Source organism: Caretta caretta, chromosome 6, assembly GCF_965140235.1.
Source record: "Caretta caretta isolate rCarCar2 chromosome 6, rCarCar1.hap1, whole genome shotgun sequence".
NCBI lineage: Eukaryota > Metazoa > Chordata > Testudines > Cheloniidae > Caretta > Caretta caretta.
This window is the reverse complement of record NC_134211.1, coordinates 36,499,896-36,523,161: the sequence shown is the minus strand read 5'-3', so window position 1 is coordinate 36,523,161 and position 23,266 is coordinate 36,499,896. Positions and strand designations below refer to the sequence as shown.

Genomic DNA, 23,266 nt, shown 5'->3' with positions numbered 1-23,266 from the left:
CTACATAATGCAGCTTTAGGGATAGGGAAAGCTGAAGTTCAAAGATTACTAGGTTGATTGGGCTGCAGATCTGGTAAGAACCTACATATTGGTGGTCCAGCTTGTAGACAGGGTGGTCTGTTTTGAGGTTTTTGGCCACAACTTCTGCCACACTGCGTAAATGGGACCTTCCTAGCTGTAGCAATAAGCATAATGCTGGTACGCCACCTTGGCCACATCAAAGTGTCACTTCAGCTTCTCTTGAGTTTGTGGAATGTCATGTATCAGATCTGAGGCTGGGGGGAGGAAGTGCACAATGAAATCAATGTTGAAAATCATAGTTGGGGGGGAAATACAGGCTCACCTGACTTAAGGCATGATCAGCATTATTATATGTGAATTCTGTGTATGGAATCAATGAGGAAAAATATGAAGCACCGTAGGTACTGTTCCAGTATCTGATTCCCTGTTTCTGATTAGCCATCTGTTTGCATATATTAGGTGGTTGAGATATAGAGATGCACTGCTAGTAAGTTGAATACTGCCCTCCAAAACCATGAGATAAACTAGGGTCCCCAATCTAAAGTAATGTGGTCTAGGTGGCCATGGAGGTGGAAAACGTGGGAGATAAAGAGTTGGTGTCCTCAGCGGTGGGGAGCTGTGCGCAGTTGTAATGATTAGCAGGACTTGAACCTAGGCCTGCAGGACCAACATCCCCATACTGCCACCCACTGGCAGCTTCAGCCTAGCCACTCCCTGTGACCCACAATCTGTAGAGGCTGCATGCCACAGAAAGTTCTACCTTGAATGATCCAACTGACAGTTGTCTTAGTGATCCCTGTTCAGATCCAGGAACCAATACAAGTAGGGTGGGTCTGCGTAGCAATTAATGGGCAATGGTTTGCTGCTCAGACAAGGCCCGAAGGGAAACAGTAAGTTTATACATAGTCACCAGCCACTCAGGATCAACACTGTGTAACTCTGCTGGAGTTTATACCTTCAAGAGACACATTTAGATGCTTGTAAGCTTGGAAAATAGACAACCCATCTACAAATGACTGCATCACTCACTAAGGCTCTAATAAAATACCATTAGAACATCTGGCTTCTTTACTGTTCAGTTCTAAGTAAGTAAAGCTTTACTGCCCTGCTTGTCTCTGAAACATGCAACTGTTTGTCCTAAATTATAACATGGCTTCGAAAGAAACAAGACAGTTGATTGGTTTAAGTGGAAGGCACAATTTTTTTCCCCCCATCCTCTGACTTTAATAAACCTTATTTGGAAAACAAATTGAAGATAAGGCTCCAAAGTTTGCTAAACCTTCAAGTCTATGTGATAGCAAGAAATGAAAGCAAACTTTCAGGTCAGGAAATACAAGGACATTTCTCACAGTGGCTCAAAAAGGGGTTTAGCAAAAGATGCCAATGTTCCACCGGGTGGAAGGATGGGCAGTCTTTATACCAGTGTTGCTTTCAGAAAATGGGGCATATAGATGAAGCAATGAGCTAGAACTGGGAAGAATAAGACACATCTTGCTCAAGGCTAAGAATTATTCTCTGAAGAAACTAGAGCTCAGAATCTTACGGGAAAAGAAAAAAATTAAACAGTCTAATGGAAAGTTCAGAACATGGACAATCTTCTTTCTAATATACTAGATTCCAGGTCCTCCAAATTCCCTGTAAGAGCAATTGATGGAAGTGTTTCTGGATAATGTCCACTTTTATAAAAGTGGTCATTCTGACAATAACCATCTAAGAGATATGGTTGTTCAGAACTGGAAGTATCAAGTGACCCTGATGAATGAGGTCCTGAGAAATTGGCAGTATCCACATCTGACATACTTACATGTGCATCTGGGACCAGGAAGTAAGACTCAAAGTTACTAAAGTTCAACCCTGGCTGATCTTTCTGGCAACCCTAACTATAAGGAGGTGAAGAATGGAAAAGCATCTCTCTATAGATTCAGACAGAGAAACGATAGAGTGTGTTCATTCTTCAGGCCTGTGTGCACCAATGCCAAGAGAAGGACTTGGTAATCTTTTTGGTGGATTTACGGAAGGATCAAAAATGCAATCTGATTTATACCAGCAGGTCTTTACTTACTTTCTACCACATCCGGCTTCAATGCTAAGCCAGTTGGCCAGCCTGATGGTCTTGCCAAGGACAAACATTAGAATCTTCTGCCCTTGAAACACTGTCCTCTGGCTTTCATTTTTTGGTCCATCTTGGTGGCTGAGCTAATCCATGATAGTTCTGCTGTAGCTCTCTATATGAATGACTGCAGTTCCTAGAGGGACCCTAGGAAGGAGGCTGACAACTCATGAGGTAGATGTTGATTTGGAATTCCAGAGGACACCACCTGTCCTGAACCCTGTAAGGCCCACGTGTCCATCCCATCAGTCATGCAAACATTACAAAGATTTTCCCATAGAGATAATATGGTGATCGCCACCAGTAAAGTAACAACTGGACATATGGAGGGATTGTCAATACGCAGTCCGTATCATAATTTTGATAGCTGCAGTGTGGCCTTTAACAAGTGAAATTATCTAATTTAAGACGACTTCTTACTGATGAACCAATTTTTGTCAGGGATGGACCACCTGCAGTCAATTTTCTTCAAGATGGGAAAGGTGAGATTGACTGGCTAAGCTATTTTAATGAATGGAATGAATCAATTCAACCAAGACCTTCATGTCTGTCTTCATTAAGAAGGAGGCAATCTTAAACCATCTGATTTAAAGTATGAGCAAAGTTACCCTTCATGAGCAGAGGACTGGTGCAGAAACTTATGTCTATGGGAATACTCAGAAGAAGAGGCCCATTTCCATTTTTTGAGGTATGGTAGTTACAGCCCTTGTTTAGAGTCCTAAAAGAGGGGAGAACTCAGTTCTCAGCATTGAGTGAAATGCAGGGGAAGGGGAGGGATTACCTTTTGAGTTGCGAGGGACTCGTGAGCAGGGAAGCCCACGTGGCTTGGATTTGTGAGAAATTAGTCAAAACAGGCCAACTGGATCTGAGTAAAGACAGAATATTAAGATGCTTAGGTGGGATTGGCCTGGTCTGCCTAAGATTTAAAGCTATTGAGGTAATTGGTCACTTGCAGCTTGAGGGGGAACTGAGAAGGGAGACAAGGAAGAGGCCTCTTGGATGAATCAGAGGGTCAACAGTGGGAGAAGCAAAGTAAGGAAGAGAACTTGTACCAGGACTGTCCTCGAACACTAACAGCCAGCCTCCTGTGCAATTCAGGAGTAGTCCAACATTTCTTCCCCCGCTAAATCACCTGAGACTTGACAGCTGCTATAGTGCTGGAGCAGGGTGAATAGAGAAAGCAAGCTCCAGGCTAGGAAAGCGAGACAGGCATCTGCTGAAGAAAAGCTTCAAAATAAACTTGGAGAAGTCGTTGGTGAAGGTTACTAGTGCAGGAAGCCAAACACTGGAACTGGGAGACTTTTGTTGCCAGCTGGGACCTACTGAGCCATTGACATAGCTAAGGCTCTATTGCCAAGGCAAGGGGAGTCTCCAGCCATCTTTCTCCCCTCAAGATTCATTTCCTGTCAGAGACCAGCTGCAAAAAGATGGAGAAGTTGGTTTGAAGACAAAATAAATAAATAACCCTGAGATAGAGCCCTCAGACAGCTGCTGAGGAAACCTGAGGAAAAGGAGAAAATGGGGGCACCAGGCAACTTCAGTACAGTTCACCAGGTGTGCCCATAGCAGATGCTGACAGGCAGATAGGATTTCCTACGTAAATCAATCGAACGTCTTGTATGATTTTTTATCTTGGGAAGGGGAAAGGGAAGAGAGAAACCACAGCAATTTCAAGCCTGATGCAGCAGCAGATTCCCTTGATTCTGTCAACTGTCTAATCACAAACCCAGACACCCTTGCCTTGCCCCTTCCGAGACCCCACCCCTGCCCCTTCCGAGGCCCTGCCCCCATTCACTCCATCCCCCCTCCTTCTATCACTCACTCTCCCCCACCCTCACTCACTTTCACCAGGCTGGGGCAGGGTTTGGGGTGTGGGCTCTGGGCTGAGCCTGGAGCAGGGGGTTGGGATGTAGAAGGGGAGTCGGGGTGCAGTGTCTGGTAGTTTGCGTGTGGGGGGCACGTGCAGGAGGGGGTGTGGGCTCCAGCCAGGTGGCATTTACCTCGGGCAGCTCCTGGTATATCCGGCTCCTCGGCTAAGGGGAGGCCAGGCAGCTTCATGCACTGCCTGCAGGCACTGTCCCTGCAGCTCCCATTAGCCCCACTGTGCCGCCAGACCTTTAGCAGCCTAAAATCTACCTGATTGGCTTCAGTAGCCTCCAGGAGATGGAGCCTGCTTCCTAGAGACTCCTGGCCAATCCGGGAGGGTTGGCAACCCTACCCTTGATAGAATATCAACAGCATAGACCAGGATAAATCAGGTGCCCATATATAGATATCTCTCTCTCTCACACACACACACACACACACACAGTGACATTCAACCAAACTGAAAGGTAACAAAACTTTAAAAGTGATTTATAGGACTCGTTTCTGTAGTACAAAACCATGCACTTACGCTTCAGGGTAATACACCTATCACATATGCCTATCATTAGCTTTCTGGGAAGAATTTTCCCATGGAGGGGTAGCGAGTGTGGTGTGTCAAATTCATCCTGTGTAGGGGACTAACTTAGTACTATTATTTAGGGCTGTCAATTAATTGCATTTAACTCACGCGATTAACACAAAAAATTTGGGCTGTCAAACAATTTTTAAAAAAATTACGCGATTAAAAAATGATTTGCAATTAATTGCACTGGTAAGTAATAAAATACCATTTATTTAAATATTTTGGATGTTTTCTACATTTTCAAATATATTGATTTCAATTACAACACAGAATACAAAGTGTGGAGTGCTCACTTTATATTTATTTTTGATTTAAAATATTTGCACTGTAAAAACAAAAGTAATTGCATTTTCAATTCACCTAATACAAGTACTGTAGTGCAATCTCTTTATCAAGAAAGCTGCACTTACAAATGTAGAATTATGTACAAAAAATAACTTCATTCAAAAATAAAACAAAGTCCACTCAGTCCTACTACAGCCAATCGCTCAGACAAACAAGTTTGGTTAAAATTTGCAGAAGAAAATGCTGCCCATGCCTTGTTTACAATGTCACCTGAAAGTGAGAACAGGCATTCACATGGATCTGGAGTGTCTAGGTCCCCAGCTTTCTTGTCAATTTCATGGCAAGACAGCCAACAGACATGTAAGGGACACAGTGTGTACAGAGACATTGCATCACCCTAACTACACTGACACAAGCTTTACGCCTCTTGGAGGTGGAGTTGGAGTTATGTCAGCGTAGTACGGCACTTACATCAGTGGGAGGAAGACTGTAGTGTAGACACTGACATAAGGGCTACATAAGCTGCCCTATTTTGACCTAACTGTGTAGTGTGGACCAGTCCACAGTAAGTGATAGCCAATTCCTGGAAGAATTTACAATCTAATTTGGTACACGATTGAATAAGTGAGCATGACAAACAAAAGGAGGGAAGATGGGGAGAGAGTACAAGAGCACAGCTTACGTAGGCTAACAATTGCATAACTTGAAGGTTTCAGTCAGTTAGCATTTAAAAACTGATTCAAAACAATAAAATTAAATCAGCTATCCTCAACTGATGCATACTCAATCTATCACTGGTTGGCTAGGAAGAGAGGAGAGTCTCCAGTAGGAGAGCATAGCAGCCTGATGGATTTATTCAGGGGAAATCATTCTATGCATAAGCATGAGTGTGAAAGAAGGCACAGACACAGACATGGGAAAACCTGACAGACAGAACAAAGGAGGCAAGGGACAACACAAGACAACTGCAGTCAAGTAGGAAAGAGGGAACAAGCAATTTTGATAACATACTTACGAAACAAGAGGAGATGGACAGATTCAAAAAGGGGTCATCAGTGACAGGCAAGGAAGATGATCTGAGTAGCTGCACTGTGGATGGTCAGTGGGCTAGATTTAAAAATTAGGACTAAATATTATCTTCAAACCACGTTGAAGCACCCGCTGATAAGAATAGGAGGTTTACATTAATATTACTTTTAATTAGTAACGTTATTGTTCCATTCAGTGGGGAAAAACAATGCCAGGCACTTTTAGGACTACCGCTATTGCTGTCCTTTGTTTGGCCACTGGCGTATGTAAATAGTCAATCATACACACAGTTTCTAGAACCGCAGAAATTAGGCACACAGCTGAGTACTTAAAAGCTAGATATTCAAACAATTTAAGTGTCAGAGTGATGCTTAAGCATTGTCGTCTTAAACAAGGTTAGCTATCTGAGCTGTTTCAGGCTGTTTGCAAATTCAAAGAGAAAAGCGTGCACTGGTTTACGTTCTGCTCATATTTGAAAGGTTTTTCTAGCCCTTTTGATTGTCCCAAAACAAAACAAAAAAACCAAACCACCACCACAATTCAATACTCCCTCCTCTGTCTCTCAAAGAATGCTTAAATTATGTAGAATCTGGATCTGCCAAGGGGACCAAATAAATACCTTATGATAGCTGGATCCTCTGCACACTGGGTGTTTGACACCACTGTTCTATGGGCAGGTTATTCTATAATTGCCCTTAAGAGAATGTTTGCACCTTCCTCTGAAGCATTTGGTACTCACCAATGGCACCTAAGACACTGGACTCGCTGGACCGATCTCATATGCAAGTCCTATGTTCCTAAAGTAAACTGAATATTCAACAACCATTTAATTGTTATAGCAGCAATTAAAACAGGGAATCTATTTCACATAATAGAAATGTTATGAGAAATAAATCAGAATAACGTGTGTCAATATCCTCAAACATTTAAGTTTATTGACAAATTTCCATACTACTGTACAGCTACTGGGGGACGCAGCTACCTATCTCCCCACTCCACTCACATAGCGTATAATACTTGACTCTCCACTAAGCATTGCAGTAACAGACATCTGAATTTCCTCAATTACATGAGTTTTAAAATCATGCCATGGAAGTCACTTTAACAGTGGTTTGTTAACAATTAAAAAAATAAAATAAATAAATAAGGCAAAATTCCTAAATGGAAACATAACAGACACTACAGTTTGTCACAGACAGAATCTGAAACCAGAAAACTTCAGTTTGTTTTTACATTAAGTTGTTAAAGGTCTGGTATAACCCACCAAAGTCACACTGTACTGGATAAAGGCTAAAATTGTCCTTAATTAATTTTTCATTTCAGTGGGAAGTAAGATTACCTACTGTCCTGAGGCTTTTTAATAAGAGTGCCATTTAGGAACATTAGGTGCAAAACTATCTGCTACAGAGACTAAAGTGATTTTCTGGGGTTCTGAATTAATACCAAGAGCTGAAGATAAGTGTTTTTAAAGAATATACCCAATAAGGAACAGTGGCAACATACACAACTTTTCCATTTAATTCATTCAAGTCTGTAACAGTCTGTTGTGTAAATGTACATTTAGGGACTGTTTTAAATTGTAGGCTTGGCAGCAATGCATTCTGGGAAAGGAAGCAGGAGGGGAAGAAAGCAATTCCTGTTCCCCAGTGAAAGAGAAAGGAAGTAGGAAACAAGACTTGCAGTGGTTCTTCTTCTGAGAGTTCCTGGAAAAGGGCCAGGCTGTGCTAGAGAGCCTGAAAAGTAATAGGTTTTGGATCTCTACTAAAGGGAGGAGACAGAAGGCAGGGTCTCTCCATAAACAACTATGCATAAGGCTGGGTGACAGTGGCAGATTCTTCCTGCAGTCCTTCACAGCAGGTAGAAGGCTGAGACAAAGCCAGGAGGAGGCCAAGAGAGAAGTTGCAGAAGTGGGTGAATGAAGTTACCCAGGGCATTGTAATAGAGTATGCAGAGCACCTGGAGGTGAGCTTCCCCTTTATTTAGGGGCCCAAGCTTAGGGTTTCTGAGACAGAAAGAAAAGGAAGGAAGATATTCCTCTTCACCCAATCTCCACTGTGGTCAGATGGGAGGTGGTCATAACCCTGGCAGAGAGATTAGAACCAGACAAAAGAAAGACTGGTATTGTCCAGTTTGGACCCTAAAACCAAGGCAAGAAAATATGTGGGGAATCCTAGTATAGAGGAAAATATATCACACAAACCTTTGGGAAAATACTGTGGCCAGGAGAAAGCGAAGAATGCCACACACTGGGTAGAGCAGAGGTGGGCAAACTACGGCCCGCGGGACCGTCCTGCCCGGCCCCTGAGGCTAGCCCCCAGCCCCTCCCCTACTGTTCTCCCTCCCCCGCAGCCTCAGCTCACTGCGCTGCCAGCGCAATGCTCTGGGTGGGGCGGCTGCAAGCTCCTGGGGCAGCGCAGCTGTAGAGCCTGGCCTGACCCGGTGCTCTGCGCTGCGCAGCCGTCTGTCCTGGTGCAGCCGCGCGGCCAGCCACCAGTGCTCCAGACAGCGTGGTAAGGGGGCAGGGTTGGATAGAGGGCAGGGGAGTTCGGGGGTGGTCAGGGGCTGGGGGTGTGGATAGGGGTTGGGGAAGTCAGAGGGTGGGGAACAGGGGGGTTAAATGAGGGCAGGGGTCCTGGGGGACAGTCAGGAAGGAGAGGAGGGGTTGGATGGGGCGGCGGCTGGAGGGGGGGCAGTCAGGGGACAGGGTGGATGAGGCAGGGGTCCCGCGGGGACAGTCACGGAGATGGGGCAGGGGTTCGTGGGGGCTGTCAGGGAACAGGGGTGGTTGGATGGTGCAGGAGTCCCAGGGGGGCTGTCAGGGGGCAAGAAGCTTGGGGGAGGCAGATAGGGAGCGGGGACCAGGCCATGTCTGGCTGTTTGCGGAGACACAGCCTCCCCTAACTGGCCCTCCATACAATTTCAGAAACCTGATGCAGCCCTCAGGCCAAAAAGTTTGGCTCTAACCCAGGGACGGGCAGTGTTTGCTTTGGACTTTTTGTTAGACTTGTTTCCTCCAGGAGTGTAGTTTTCCTAAAACAGAGGGCAAAAACTACATAATCACTTTAGCACCTAACAGCAAAGGGACTGGGCACATTCAGTCTCAAGAAAAGAAGGGGGGGGGCTTAGAACAGCTTAGACAAATATCTGTCAGAGGTAGTCTAGGTTGAGCTGGTCCTGCCTTAGTGAAGGGGGCTGGACTGGATATCTTATAGTACTTTCCAGCCTTACATTTCTAGGATTCTATGAATATGGCAGAGATGACCTTCAAATTATAAGAGATCCAAGCAAAAATCTTAAACATTTTTCTCCTCCTGTCTTAGAACTAACTTAAACAGCAGAAAAGACTCAATCAGAAAGTGTACCTTTAGATGTACCTCTAGTCTTTTGAAAATAGTAAAAAGGTCAACTTATTGCAATTCACAAAGTGAAACTTCTCATTTATGGAAGAAACAGATGCACTTTAAGGTCAGCCATTTGCAATATAAAAAGAAAACTCCAATCGCAGCACTTTTAGTCAATTACAAAGAATTACTTATACCATATATGTCAGGGCACACAGGCCCCTCACTGGCAAGGGGGATTAATGAGGGCCTGTGGACCCAATCAGCCCCATCTCAGTACACTTGTAGCAAATGGCAGGTGTAAAGAGGGTAGCTAAAAGAGACCCAGTTCAGTTTGGGACTCCTACTTTGTTTTACATTATGATAAATGATCTGCCAGAAAGTGTGCAGATTGGAACAGGTATTTCCCTTTTCACAGACAACCGTGCTATACAGACTAAGCATAAAAGACAAAGTATCTGTGGAAAAGATAAATGAGGCATGGCAGAGAATTTCCAAATGGGAAAATGAGTGGGGATTTAAATTCTCACTTGCAAAAGCAAAGCAAATGTTTTTAATCTGGAAGAAAATTAGGGATGAATGGAATTTATTTCTTCACGGTGAAAATAGTCAGATAAACTTTTGAATTATGTTCCTAAGAGTAGTCTTTGATAATAAGTTAACTTGGAAAGGTCACACAGATAATATAATGCAAAAGTATAAAAATAGGCTGAACTTACTTAAAAGTATAGCTGGAAACAAGTAAGGTACAGATAAGAAGGTACTGATGATGTATAGAGCATTGACAAGACCAGTTTTAGACTATGGATACCAACCATATGCTCCAAGCCCAACCTCTGTGATTGGCACAGTCTTTTATCCACAGTCTTCTTCTGGTACAAAGTAAAGAGAAACCTGAGGCTGGCACATGCCAGCCAACTTGGGCTCACAGGGCTCGGACTGCAGGGCTGTTTCACTGCTGTACAGACTTCCGGGCTCGGACCGGAGCCCAGGCTCTAGGACCCTGCAAGGGCTCAAGCCCAGAAGTCTACACAGCAATAAAAACAGCCCCACAGCCCAAGCCTCGCAAGACCAAGTTTGGCTGGCACGGGCCAGCCATGGGTTTTATTTTGCAGAGTAGACATACCCTTAGATTCCAGTGCTGACCCATGAATATATCTGATGCTCTGTCCCATAAGTAATTTATGTATCATTGGCACTGCGCTTCTGCTTTTTACTCACTCATAACCTTTGAGGATCTTATTGCGAGACTGTGAAAGGTATAATTCAGTGGTGGGCAACCTGCAGCCCATCAGGGTAATCCACTGGCGGGCTGCCAGACCATTTGTTTACATATGTACGGCCGCCCGCAGCTCCCAGTGGCTGTAGTTCGCCATTCCCGGCCAATGGGAGCGGTGGGAAGCAGTGCGTGCCTGGCTGCCGCTTCCCATAGCTCCCATTGGCCAGGAATGGCGAACCGCAGCCAGTAGGAGCTGCGAGCCGCCATGCAAATGTAAACAAACTGTCTGGCGATCCACCAATGGATTACCCTGATGCGCTGCGTGCAGCCTGTGGGTTGCAGGTTGCCCTCCACTGGTGTAATTGGTCCACTCCATCTTCTCTCCTTATATTCCTCCTCAGTTCATTTCACTACTTAGTCTTATTGAAAGAAATGTAACACTCAGAAAACAGAGAACAGTACAGACAAAGAAAGGCTGATTGAAACTTTTATATGCACAATTATTTAAACTTAAGGTGTTCAGATAGTAGAACTTTTCATTCTAAGAATGGACTTGGGCTTTCTGTAATTTCCCCCATACAGAATGTTTGTATATTAAAGCTCTTCCAAAAGCAAGTTATTAAATATTCATATAGATGTTTAATGAATAATCTGGCTATTTAAAGAATCCTTAAAAGAAACTACATTTCTTCAACTATACTGGCATCTTGTATAAAACTGGAAACGCATTTGATCATACTTCGTGTGTATTCAGTTTCTCTTATAGTCAATAAGCTTTTCCTGTTTTTTTGGGGGGTGGGGGGGGGTCTCTTTCACCACAAAGGAAAGAATCAGTTAAAATATAAAAACAGGAAAATGTGATTGGATTTTTTTTTAAATGGTAGGGGCACTTGGGAGCAGGTGCACTACTTAAAACTTCTTTTAGCTCATTTTAAGTTCAGTATATCTCAAGATGACAGTGACTCCTCTATTCAATAGGTAGTTTAAAGACTGAAAACTCCTTCAGTCATCTGGTCCAGAACTGACAATGTAAGGCTTTGTTTGAATGATAATACCAGTCTTTAAGTAAGCTCATAACACTAACCTGGAACAATTACATCCAACTCTGCATTTTTGTTTTTTCTGGACTGGAGCACAGACTATATTCTGCATAAATAACTAGTCTGTTTAAAAGTCTCATGGCAGAAGAATTACTTCATTAAAAATAAAGTTAATTGTAAAACATGTATCATTAGTTGAGTCTTCTTGGACATCTGAATTCTCCCATACAACTCATGAAGGATTCAAAACATAGGTTTGAGGGGGGAAAACACAAATGGACTCATTCTGTAGTTACCAATTTTTCAGCTGTCCATGGTACCAGCACAGTCAAACAACTGCAGGCAAAGGCACAAGTCATGTAGGTACTCCCTTCTTCACACACACACACACACTTACTTTCCTAAGATGAAGGGCAACTTGCATTAAAAAAAAAAAATCTAGTGCTCAATTACTGCCTGGTATGTCTTCGATTCTTAGCAAAATTGATAATCTATAATATAGTAATTCACTGAAACTGCAAAAAAGCACATCAGCCCCAAGGTGACAATACCTCTAAATCGGCTTTCTATATAGAATCCTGTAACCAGAACACTGAAAACATTTAAAATACAAAATACATAGATTGTATTAGCTGTTTTTCCCCTAACTTTCATTTAAAAAATCATAGCTGAAGACTGTGAAATCTGTCATGTATTTGAAATCTAAAAACCTCAATGGCAGGATTATTACAAAATGGCTTGGAGGATATGATGCCAATGCAAACTATTCAGAAACTGTGAAACTACCATTCTTTAACATGACAAGTGTTAGAAATACTCCTCCACAATGATACTGTAACTACTTAATGGGAATTATATTTCAACAGTAGCCATACCAGAAGTGTACCATTAAATATTTACCTTAAGAGTAAGCTTTCAGACAACAGTACTTCCTTCACATAAGCTGCTATTAAAAAGCCCCAAATCAATGGAAAGCTTGCTAACTTAATGACAGGCAAAGAAAATGTTGCCATAAGCAATGACATGTTATGAAAAATAAATCATATTTTATCACTGTTTATACTTGTCCATGTAGTGTTCTTTAGAAAGTTAATAAGAAATGTAGACCAACTGGGCCATTTAAAATGGAGTATGCCATTTACTGCTTTAACTCCTGTGAATGATATTTCTTAGTCTCTAAGGTGCCACAAGTACTCCTTTTCTTCTTGCTCTAAAAGAAGCCCATTGGCATCCTTCCTACTAGAAACTCCTCCTTCCCTTCTCCCCTCCAAACTACAGTGTGGCATCAGCCCAGGTTCACAAGTTGTTCTGACTCTGAGTCAGCGGCTAGCGTTACCTCGGACAACAGGGACACTTAATACCAAGCTTTTCAAACTGCAGGAGCTCAAAAGGTTACACAGAATTTGTATGTTGACTAAGCCCTGGTCTACACTGGTGGGGGGGATTGATCTAAGTTACACAACTTAGTGACGTACTTAGATCGACTTACCGTGGTGTCTCCACCACAGTGAGTCAACTGCTGACCCTGCCCCGTCGACTCTGCCTGCGCCTTTCGAAGCACTGGAGTACAGGAATTGACGGGGAGAGTGCTCGGGGCTCGATTTATCACGTCTAGACTAGACACGATAAATCGATCCCCACTGGATCGATTGCTGCCCGCCGATCCAGCGGGTAGTGAAGACATACCCTAAGAAATACCTACTGTAGTTGCAAATGAGAAAAAACATGGAACAAGGGCTAACAACAGATGACTTTCCTAAGCATTGCTAACCTAGTACCATCTTATGTTCATTTATGGGGGAGGGAAGAGGAGGAAGATTTATTAGATTTTTATTCTTCAGATTCTTTAGTTAAACACAATCACTGAAAGTTTTGTTATAATGTAGTTTGAAATTTGTTTTTAGATATTAGCCACTGTCCGAATTAGTGCAAAGACAACTACGTTAGCCATCAACTTTCTCAAAGGCCACAACGAACATCTTGTTCTAGTTTATTAAATTCATCATGAAGCTGTCAAGTTGCTGAAACCTAGTGGTAGCTGATTTGAGGTTTTGCATCTATTCTTAAAAATTGATTAAATAGACAAATTAAGCTTACAACGTTGAGTGAAAGATCAGGTTTCCAAGGAGATGGAGCCTGGGCCCTGAATACATAGTCTAACATTATATTTCTTTTCACAGATTGGATTAAAACATCAGATAAAATATGTAGCTTCTATTGTTAGAGTTGTGCACGTAATCTGATGGAAAAGGTGATGAAAATATACCCAAGTAGGTGTCATTTTTATACAGCAGGGTGTATTTAATGCAGAATCAGCCATCATAGTTTAAGGTAAAACAGTTAACTAGCCATAGTTTTTATAAAAGAGTTTTTTTATAGGCTATATTAGATTACTTGAAAACCCAAAACATATAATTTCCCCAACCTTTAAAACTAGAATATTTCAATTAAATACAGCAAAAGTTAAGATTTCAAAACACATTGTTAACTTGTTGTTTTTCCTGAATCTCACACATTTAAACAGCACTATACGAGGGTACACATTTCATCAGGAGAACTAGAACACTGCATGCACAGTTCTGCCAAGTTCATGTTTTGCGTTAAAAACTTTTTGAAATTTAGGACTTCTATTCCAAGTTCTTCAACCTTGCCCTTAGATTTTGCATTTAATTTCCCTTGCTTTCAAGGGAGAAAAAATTAGTAAAGGGAACAGAAGGCAGCCATATCTGCAAATATCTGAAAATTTTGAGCCAGTTTAGTCATCCCTGTAGAAAGCTGAGTAGAAAGTACTCTAGGCGTATGAGTGAAAATGCCAACTTTAAAAAAGTCGTAACTTGTTTTTTAAAATATACAACTTTCTCTTTAAGCTTGGATTGTGTGTGTGTGTGTGTGTGTGTGTGTGTGTGTGTGTGTGTGTGTGTGTGTGTGTGAGAGAGAGAGAAAAAAAGCTTTAGGAGAGATGATTCTTGTTTACACGTCTTTCATCTACATGGCATTTTTATGCAGATTTATAACTCAACCTGAATAGATTGATCAAATTTTTGAAAAAAAAAAAAAAAAAATTTTGTTTGGGGCTAAAATCATACTTGGAAAACTTCAGTCCAAAAGTTTTTGATAAAGTTATGAGGAACAGAATGATACCTATAACTCATTCTTAGCTATTGTTTTTATAGTGTTCACAGTTAGTGAATGCTATGGGCCCAATTCTGAGAGCGCTCTTCCATCAGCTTAATTACTCCAGCCCCTGGAAGTGGTGGTAGCTATGTCAGTGGGAGAAGCTCTCCTACTGACATAGTGCTGTCCACACTGGTGCTTAATCAGGCATATGTTATGTCGCTCGGGGGAGGGGTGTGATTTAGCCACAAGCGACATAAGTTATGTCAACTTAAGCTGTAGTGTAGCGATAGCATCAGTCTATTCAATTCTCAAACAGATATTGGCACTTCTAGGCCAAAATCAGAGGTACCGTCGGGGAATTTTGAGAGTTAATTTGGTACAATACACCAGAAAAAGATCATCCGATGAAGTGAGCTGTAGCTCACAAAAGCTTATGCTCAAATAAATTTGTTAGTCTCTAAGGTGCCACAAGTACTCCTTTTCTTTTTACGGATACAGACTAACACGGCTGCTACTCTGAAACCCATAAAAAGATGGAGACTTAGTAAGAAAAATGGAAATACACTAAGTCTTAAAGGACAGGATTAAGATAGCAGTTCTCATTAAAGATAGTCTAATGTTCATATTAGTTTTACTGATTAGATATAGTTCATAGTGACAAAAGCTTGAATATTATTCTTTTGGACGGTTATTATACTTTCAGGATTAGAGAGACAAAGTGGGTGAGATAATATCTTTTACTGGACCAACTGTTGGTGAGAGAGCCAAGCTTTCGAGCTTCAAGAAGAAGAGCTCTGTGTAAGCTCAAAAGCTTGCCTCTCTCACCAACAGAATTGGGTCCAATAAAACAGAGGTTCTCAAACTGGGGGGCGCAGAATGTATTCTGGGTGTGTGTTAGAAGCTTTAGGAGAGCTGATTCTTGTTTATGCATCCTTCAGCTACTTGACATATTGAAAGTTAAAGAGGGGAAATACAGGGTTTTTAAATTCTGGAATTTGAATAATTTAGTAGAAAGTGGAGGTATCTGAAGAGATGAATTTCTACTGTTCTCAAATGGGACTTCAGAAATTTGGTTTACCAATTATAAACCAATTAAAAATAAAAATCATTGTATTAGGAAGCCACAGTAATTGTTCTCAGTACATTAGTACATTTTATTAAAGTGTATTATATTTACTTTCACAACCTGTGCTTCATTAAATGCCAGCATCAAGATCAACAGAAGACACCATGGATACAAATAACAGCTACCAAGGAACACCCTGAGCAGCAACAGTACTAAATATGACAACTTCCAAACAGCTAATCAAGAGTAAAACATCTTTTTTATTAAAAAAAAGCAAGCACTGGGGGGAAAGCACCCCACCAACTAAGTGAAAAATTCTAAACTTATCAGCCCATCATTTAGATCACTGAGGCAGGGACAGTCTCTTACTTTCTAACACAGTGGTTTTCAACCTGCGGTCCACAGACCCCTGGGAGTCAACAAAAGGTTGTCATTACTATAGAACAGTGGTTTTCAACCTGGGGTCCGCAGACTATGTTTAAGATTTCCAGAGGGGTCCACACTCCATCTGAAAAATTTTAGGGGCCCACAAATGAGAAAAAGTTTGAAAATCACTGTTCTAACACAAGGGGACCTCTATTGGGCCTCTGAGTGCTACTATAAATGTGTTTACTACATAAATTTTTTGTTCTCCACACTATCCCATTCGTCACATAAGCAAACCCTTCACCAGGTTTATTTATGGTAGACAGTGGAGACAGCCAACTGTGGAATAGCAGGCCCACGGGTGACCTAGATAAAGAGGGACCAATACGCTTTGGTTCAGTGATTGAACTCAGCTCTGCTAAGTAAGACAGCAAGGCAAATTTGAAAAGACTGCCAACCACTTCAGATATGATCAAACAGCAAGACTCTCTGGCCTACTACTCTTTGCCCCACTCTTTCTTCTGACTCTGCAAAATGGTGAAAGAGTCTATTCAAATACTGCTTACGGGGAGACTGGGAGCCCTCACACTTTGGAGAGCACATGAGGGGACCGAACCACACTTTGTTCCAGCACTGGACATTTTCAGCACAGAATAATTATTACTATTACTTCAGATTTACAAGTAAAGCAAATTATTTTAACCAATGTACTAAGATAGACTCTAAGCCAGGGGTTGGCAACCTGCGGCACACGTGCCAAAGGCAGCACTCTGTTGCCAGCCGGGGTCTCGGCCGCCAGCCCCGCTCAGCCCGCTGCCAGCCTGGGGTTCTGTCTGCTGGCCCCTGTAAATATAAAATGTATTATTGGCATGCCAGACCTTAAATTAATGAAGACTTGGCATGCCACTTCTCAAAGGTTGCCGACCTCTGCTCTGAGCACTAAGAACTGATGCATGACATCTTCCACCATGTAAACTATAACCAGCGGAATCCACCTGCAGCTTCTCCTTCTGTGTAGTAATAAGCCCATTTCATTCTGTTTGGCTTCTTAATATTTCATTAGGTTCTTATATAACATGCTTATGGTTAACTGTTGTCATTTATTACACCATACAACAGGGGGTTATTTAACAAAAACAAACCCTGAGTCGAACCAGTCAGTGTGCCTTATCCATGTCTGGAAGGGAGGGGATGCTGCTCTCTTCTCAGAAGGAGGCACTCTGTCTATTCCCCCACCTCTTCCCTCAGGAAGCATTGAAAACTATGTACACTGGGGATTGCGGGTGCGGGGGGGGGGGGGGGGGTATGGGGACTGATGACCTCTAATGTAGATACAGTGTGTGTATATATATATATATACACACACATATTTGTAATATTTGGGTGTCCACAAACACTCTCTCCCCCCATACAAACAACCCACACCCCTCCATACATCCCCCCAACATACACCCCCCACTTCCAGCCCCTCTATATACTCCAACCCCCTTGCCTCCACCCCTCCATACACCCCCAAACTCCCAAGATACACCCCTCCGTACGCCCCCAAGATACACCCCCACTCCTCCATACACACACACACACGCAACCCCAACACCCCACTCCCTTCCCCTGACCCCTCCATGTACACACGCGCCGCCACCCTCCTCCGCCTCCCCCACGCTCCCCTCGCCCCCAGTCTCTCTTGGACTCCGGAAAGGAAGCGCCCCCCGACTCTCGCCCCCGCACTCTCCCTGACAGCAACCTCTTCCCCGCTCTGACAGGAGTTCCCCCCCCTCCTCTGCCCCCCTCCCGGTCCCACCCGGGTCCCTAACCGGCACCAGCCCCGGCCCTCTCTCCTCACCGTATAGGGGGGAGGGGGTCGGTGCCCCTCTGCAGCGCGGCGAGGGCTGTGAGCAGCGAAGGCACCCCCGTCCCTGACCTACTTTCCGCCTGGCTTGCCACTGAACGTCGCACCACTAACCTACTTTCCAGCCAATGGCTTCTCCCCCCGGCCCGAGACCTAGCGCCCTTCTCCGCCAATGACCGAGCCGCTCTCAAAGGTCGTCGTCCAATGGCCTGCAAGCGGGCCTCCAGGACCTGCCCCTCAGAACTCCGACCAATCCGCGCACGTCCAAGGAGAGGGACCCAATCAGAAAGGGACTTCGCAGTTTTCCTCCCGCCTCACAGAAGGTCTAAGTAGGGGCTGGGGAGGGGGAGGCGGGGCGTGCGTGTTCGGTGAGGGGGCGGAGTCAGCAGTGGCTTAACGCTCGGGTTGCGGGCGGGACCCGGATGTAGCGCCTTGTTGGTGCTGCTGGGCGCGCTTCTGACCACCGTCGGACTCTGGGGAGCACTTTGGCGGCGGACTGGCGCGGGTCTTTGAGCAATTCTTCCCCTGGGTCAGTTCACCACAGCAGCTTCACACGGTTGCGGTGCCATCATCATGACACCACCCACCCTGCATGTCATTGCCATGACATCACTTTAGGCCACTACGTCATCACCTCACCCTGCAACGTCACTACAATGTCACCACCTCATAGTGCAGGGTCACTACCTTACACTGTTACATCATCACTGCCAGTGTGACATCGCCACCTCGTGCTTCTATGTCATCCCCAGCCCCGTAGCGCTACTGCCTCATGCTTTGGTGTCCTCCCATCATGCCATAGCAGCTCCTCGCTGTTACTGCTTCAGTTTGCTGCGTCACCACAATGGCCTTCTCTAGGGTTGCCAGCCGTCCAGTTTTCAACCAGAATGACCAGTCAATAAGAGACCCTGGTAGCTCTGGTCAGCACAGCTGACTGGACCGCTAAAAGTCTGATTGGCCGCAGCGGCCGGCTCCATGCGGCTCCCAGGAGCATCCAGCATTTCCCTCTAGCTCCTAGGTGCAGGAGCAGCCAGGGGGCCTCTGCACGCTGCCCCTGTCCACGGTGCAGGCGCCGCCCTGAGCTCTGGCTTCGCAGCTCCCATTGGCCAGGAACCGCTGCTAATGGGAGCTGCGGGGGCAGTGCCTACGGACAGGGGAGCACGTGGAGCCCCTGACCACTCCTGTGCCTAGGAACCAGAAAGACATTACTGCTTCCTGAGGTAAGTGCCGCCTGGAGCCCGCACCCTGAGCCCCCTCCCATGCCCCAACTGCCCTCCCCAGCCCTGATCCCCATTCCACACCCAAACTCCCTCCCAGAGCCTGCACCCTATACTGCACCCCAATCCCTGACCCAGCCCTGAGCCCCCTCCTACACTCCAAACCCTTTGGCCCCAGCCCAGAGCCCCCTTTGCACTCCAAACCCCTCATCCCTGGTCCCACTCCAGAGCCTGCACCCCCAGCCCAGAGCCCATACCCCGGCCTGCACCCCAAACCCCTGTCCCAGCTCAGTGAAAATGAGCAAGTGAGTGAGGGTGGGGGAGAGTGAGTGACGGAGGGAAGGGCGATGGACTGAGCGGGGAGTGGAGCCTCGGAGAAGGGGCAGGGCAGAGGGCCTTGGGGAAGGGGCGGGGCAGGAGGTGAGGCAAGGGTGTTCCGTTTTCTGCAATCAGAAAGGTGGAAACCTAGCCTTGTCTCATGATGCTATATCATCCCCATTGTGTGACAGCATTGCTTCCACTGCTGCATCATTGCCTTGAACCATGATGTCACTCACAGCGTCATCAAAAGGAACCCTAGAAATCCGTTTGCCAGGGAATTTGCATTTTTACAGAGAATCTTTAGCTTTTATATTTGTGAAAAAATAAAAACATATACAGTGGAACCCCGATTATCTGATCTAATTGGGACTGGGGCCAGATTGGATAATCAATAATTTGGATAATCAGGAGAATGTGCAGGGCTCGGGCTATCAGCTCCACGCAGCAGTGCTTCAGCTTCAGCCCTGGGCAGTGGCACTTGGGCTGTCAGCTTAAAAATTGTAACTATATCAATAAAACATTGTGTTCAACTGATACCTATATATCGAGGTATGGGAAATGAAAGTTCAGTGTTTCATTTAAATCAAGGGAAAATGCAAATTTTTATGGGTTTTTTTCATCAGATAATTTTGGGTTTTTTATCACGGAAAACTAGGATCCCTGGTCGTCATCTTGCACCACCAGAACGTGCTCAGGGTTACTTCCTTGGGCTTCTACATTATCCCCTTACGCTACAGCATCACTTCAGTACTACTGCCTCACACTTATCCTTATCCCATAGTGCCTTGCACAACATTGTCCTTGCAAGATTCCCTCACAGGGTTCATAGAGTGTCACAGCAGTATACCCACAGCATCACCACCTCACTGCACCCCAGCTTTGCTACCAAATACTATACCATTTCACAATATGCTCATGTAGTGCCCAAAAAGTTGCTGCGTCTTAATGCAATATTGTTATACAGCTCTTAAAATGTGCTAGTCACTTTACAGAACATAGTAAAGCCACTCACTGGCCCAGTTTACAGCCTAAATTTAGACATGCTAAGAAGTGAGTAGGAAGAAACATGGACATCTCAGTACTTGTACACAGTAGGGATGTGTTGCACCACTGCATAATCACAATGTTGCATTCATATGCTGTACCACACCCAAACATTGCATTGTATTATCATTACACCAACTTCTAACACATTATCCCATTGCCTCAAAATCTCCTATGCTATCCTATCACGTCATCACATCAAAATTTCATCTAATGTTTATTAGCATCGCATTGCCTCAGAAGTTCACACTGCAATATTATTTTGTCATAACATTATCATTGTTACTTCAGCCCATCATCATAGAACATGATCTCATCTCATGGCAGCATCAAGGTCTGCTTGCTCTTAAATTGATTTGGGACTTGTGAAGATTGACCACAAGTGGCCCTTGCAGGATACAGAATCTCCCTATTCAAATCAGGAAGATCTTAAGTAGCAACCCTCCAGCGAGTCATGGTAAATAGCATATTATGTATTCAGCAAATGAAAATACACACCATATGGGAAAAAAGAAGGAGAAAATACATTGCTTGGTTGGGAAGTTTAAAAATATTTTTGAACACATACAGGTCATGCAGCTGGAGGAATTTCTCTGGCGTTTTCTTATCCATGAATTTTTGCAGTTTTCATCACTGTTTCCTTCCACCTTAAAGAAAGATTCTCCATACATGCATGTCCCATCATCTGGGTTAATGCACAGTAATTATTGGCCAGGGAATTATGCCAATTGCCAAGCATACTGATATGCATCTATTCCTGTGGGGAAGTAGGCATACAGTAGGTCATATGTTGTGATTTCCCACCTATAGTCACTTTACATTGGATAGTTTTTGTTACTGTACTTTCTATTAATGAGGTATTAAAGAAAGTGACAACATCAGGTGGATCAAATCCAGGCTTACCAACCATACATTATTCTTTATTTATATTTTTTAATTGTTAGATTAAGCTTAGATTGCAAGTTGCAGGAAACATCTTGCTTGCTGCAAGTTTATAAATAACTTTATAAGTAACTATTATATATTAAAACTGTTAAGGTTGCAAAGACAAGCAATAAAGAATTAGGAAGTGACAGATTTAAGATTGATGTGAGTTGGGTCTGCCATGTTTGATGGGATTCTACTCCCATCTCTGCCAGAATTGACATTGTTTCACCTCTCAAGTACCATATTTGTAAAATGGGAGGTGGGGGGAAAGATATGAGAAGGTATTATACTTGTCTGCCGCTTAGGGTAGCAGCATCAGACTGTGGTCAATAATAAATATTTGAAGTGTACAGAAATATTAACAGCAGTAGATAGAAGAGGAGACTTGAACTTATGGGCAGTGCACTTTCCCTTAGGCTAAAGGGTATTCTGATGGGGAGATATCTCTCAAAATTCAGAACATACTGGGAAGTACAGCACATCAGAGCACTTTGGGCAGAAGTCTTTACAGTACTGGTAATCTGTTAGTGGATCACAACACTATCAGTCATTGACATAATCATGCCACTCTACAGTTCCAAAACAAGGTCTAATAATGTTTTATTTTTAAAATTTCACACGTTGTTCTTCATATCATGCACTAGATCTCATTTCAGAGAAATAAGTTTGTATATCTTAACCCTCATTTATTCTCTATCTGTGCACTAAAAAAAGCATTAAAAGACTTTTGAAACTTTGAGAGCAGCTGATATTTGGGAGTGCTATATTTCAGGAACCCCCTGTTCAAGTGGCCTAAATTTTTACCCAGTTACTCTATCCAGACCCTGCACCTGGCTCAACAATTTTCAAGGCTGGTGTGGGTTTTAGAGAGGAAGCAAATTTTGGCTTTAAACAGAAATTTAGTTGCAACCTTAAGTGGTTGCTCCATAATAAATCAACTGAAGCCACTGCAGTGATTTTCTTTAATTAACATGAGAAATATAAGCGGATTAGTAGTTTTTAAAAGTTAATATTTGAAAAAAGGAGAGAAAAAGCTTTTACATGATGTTTATCTAGAAAGTTGATGATGAAGGGGACATTTATCATGAGAATGTTTAATCTATCTTTATTCTAGAGTATTCATTTTGACATTCATTTTGGGTTCAAAAAATTAAATAAATGTATGGAGGATAAGTCCTTCAATGGCTATTAGCTAAGATGGTCAGGGATGCGACCCCATGTTTTAATTGTGTTTTTTCTGAAACATGATTCCTGGCCTCAGTTAAAGATACAGAGAGAGAGAGAGAGAGAGAGAGAGAGAACTGTCACTTAAGGTCCTGTGGTACATTCAAAAGTCTGGAAGCATTACCCTACAGATTTTTTTAAATGTATTAATTCCAAGTTTATTAGCACCTAACTGTAGACTCACAATGTTTATTATTGCATCCAAACAATGTTTTTTGTATTAGTACTTTTTTGAAGAATATTTTTTCCAACTCTTTTTTCTTGCATTTTGAATTTAAGATATCTACATGGATGAAATCTATAACTCCTAGAACTGACAGAAAATTAGCAAGGGTGAATAAAATGCATTCATGGCTTGCTACTGTGCTTGTGTGTTTAAAAAGCCACTCACAAATGTACCGAGACACATTTTACTCTCTGTTGCACTGCTGTAGCACCATGTACTTCAAATGAGTTGTACTGGCATAAGTAAGAGGAGAATTTGGCCCATTGACTACATTGGTTTCAAATAGTATCTGTAAGTTACTGTTTGAAATAAACCTGATCCTAAACAGGTTGCAGCTGATGTCATATTTACTATAACAGATTAATCATATACCATAGCTCCTCTGTCTTTCTTTAACAAAATCTAAAAAATGAAC

At 43.3% G+C, this 23,266-nt stretch overlaps 1 protein-coding gene across 6 annotated transcripts in view; it reads right to left on the bottom strand.

Annotated features, from left to right (window-relative positions):
- BMAL1 (basic helix-loop-helix ARNT like 1) overlaps positions 1-18,115 on the bottom strand; it is an 84,310-nt gene extending 66,195 nt beyond the window's left edge. For 2 of the 6 annotated variants that reach the window (XM_048853941.2, XM_075129429.1), the window contains exon 1: positions 17,887-18,022. The gene's annotated coding sequence lies outside the window, so the exon portion shown is untranslated. Of the gene's footprint in view, positions 1-5,880; positions 5,973-6,633; positions 6,702-17,886 lie in introns of all 6 variants that reach the window. The other 4 variants (XM_048853942.2, XM_048853944.2, XM_048853940.2 and 1 more) reach the window with 4 other exon arrangements.
- Positions 18,116-23,266: the final 5,151 nt, after the last annotated feature.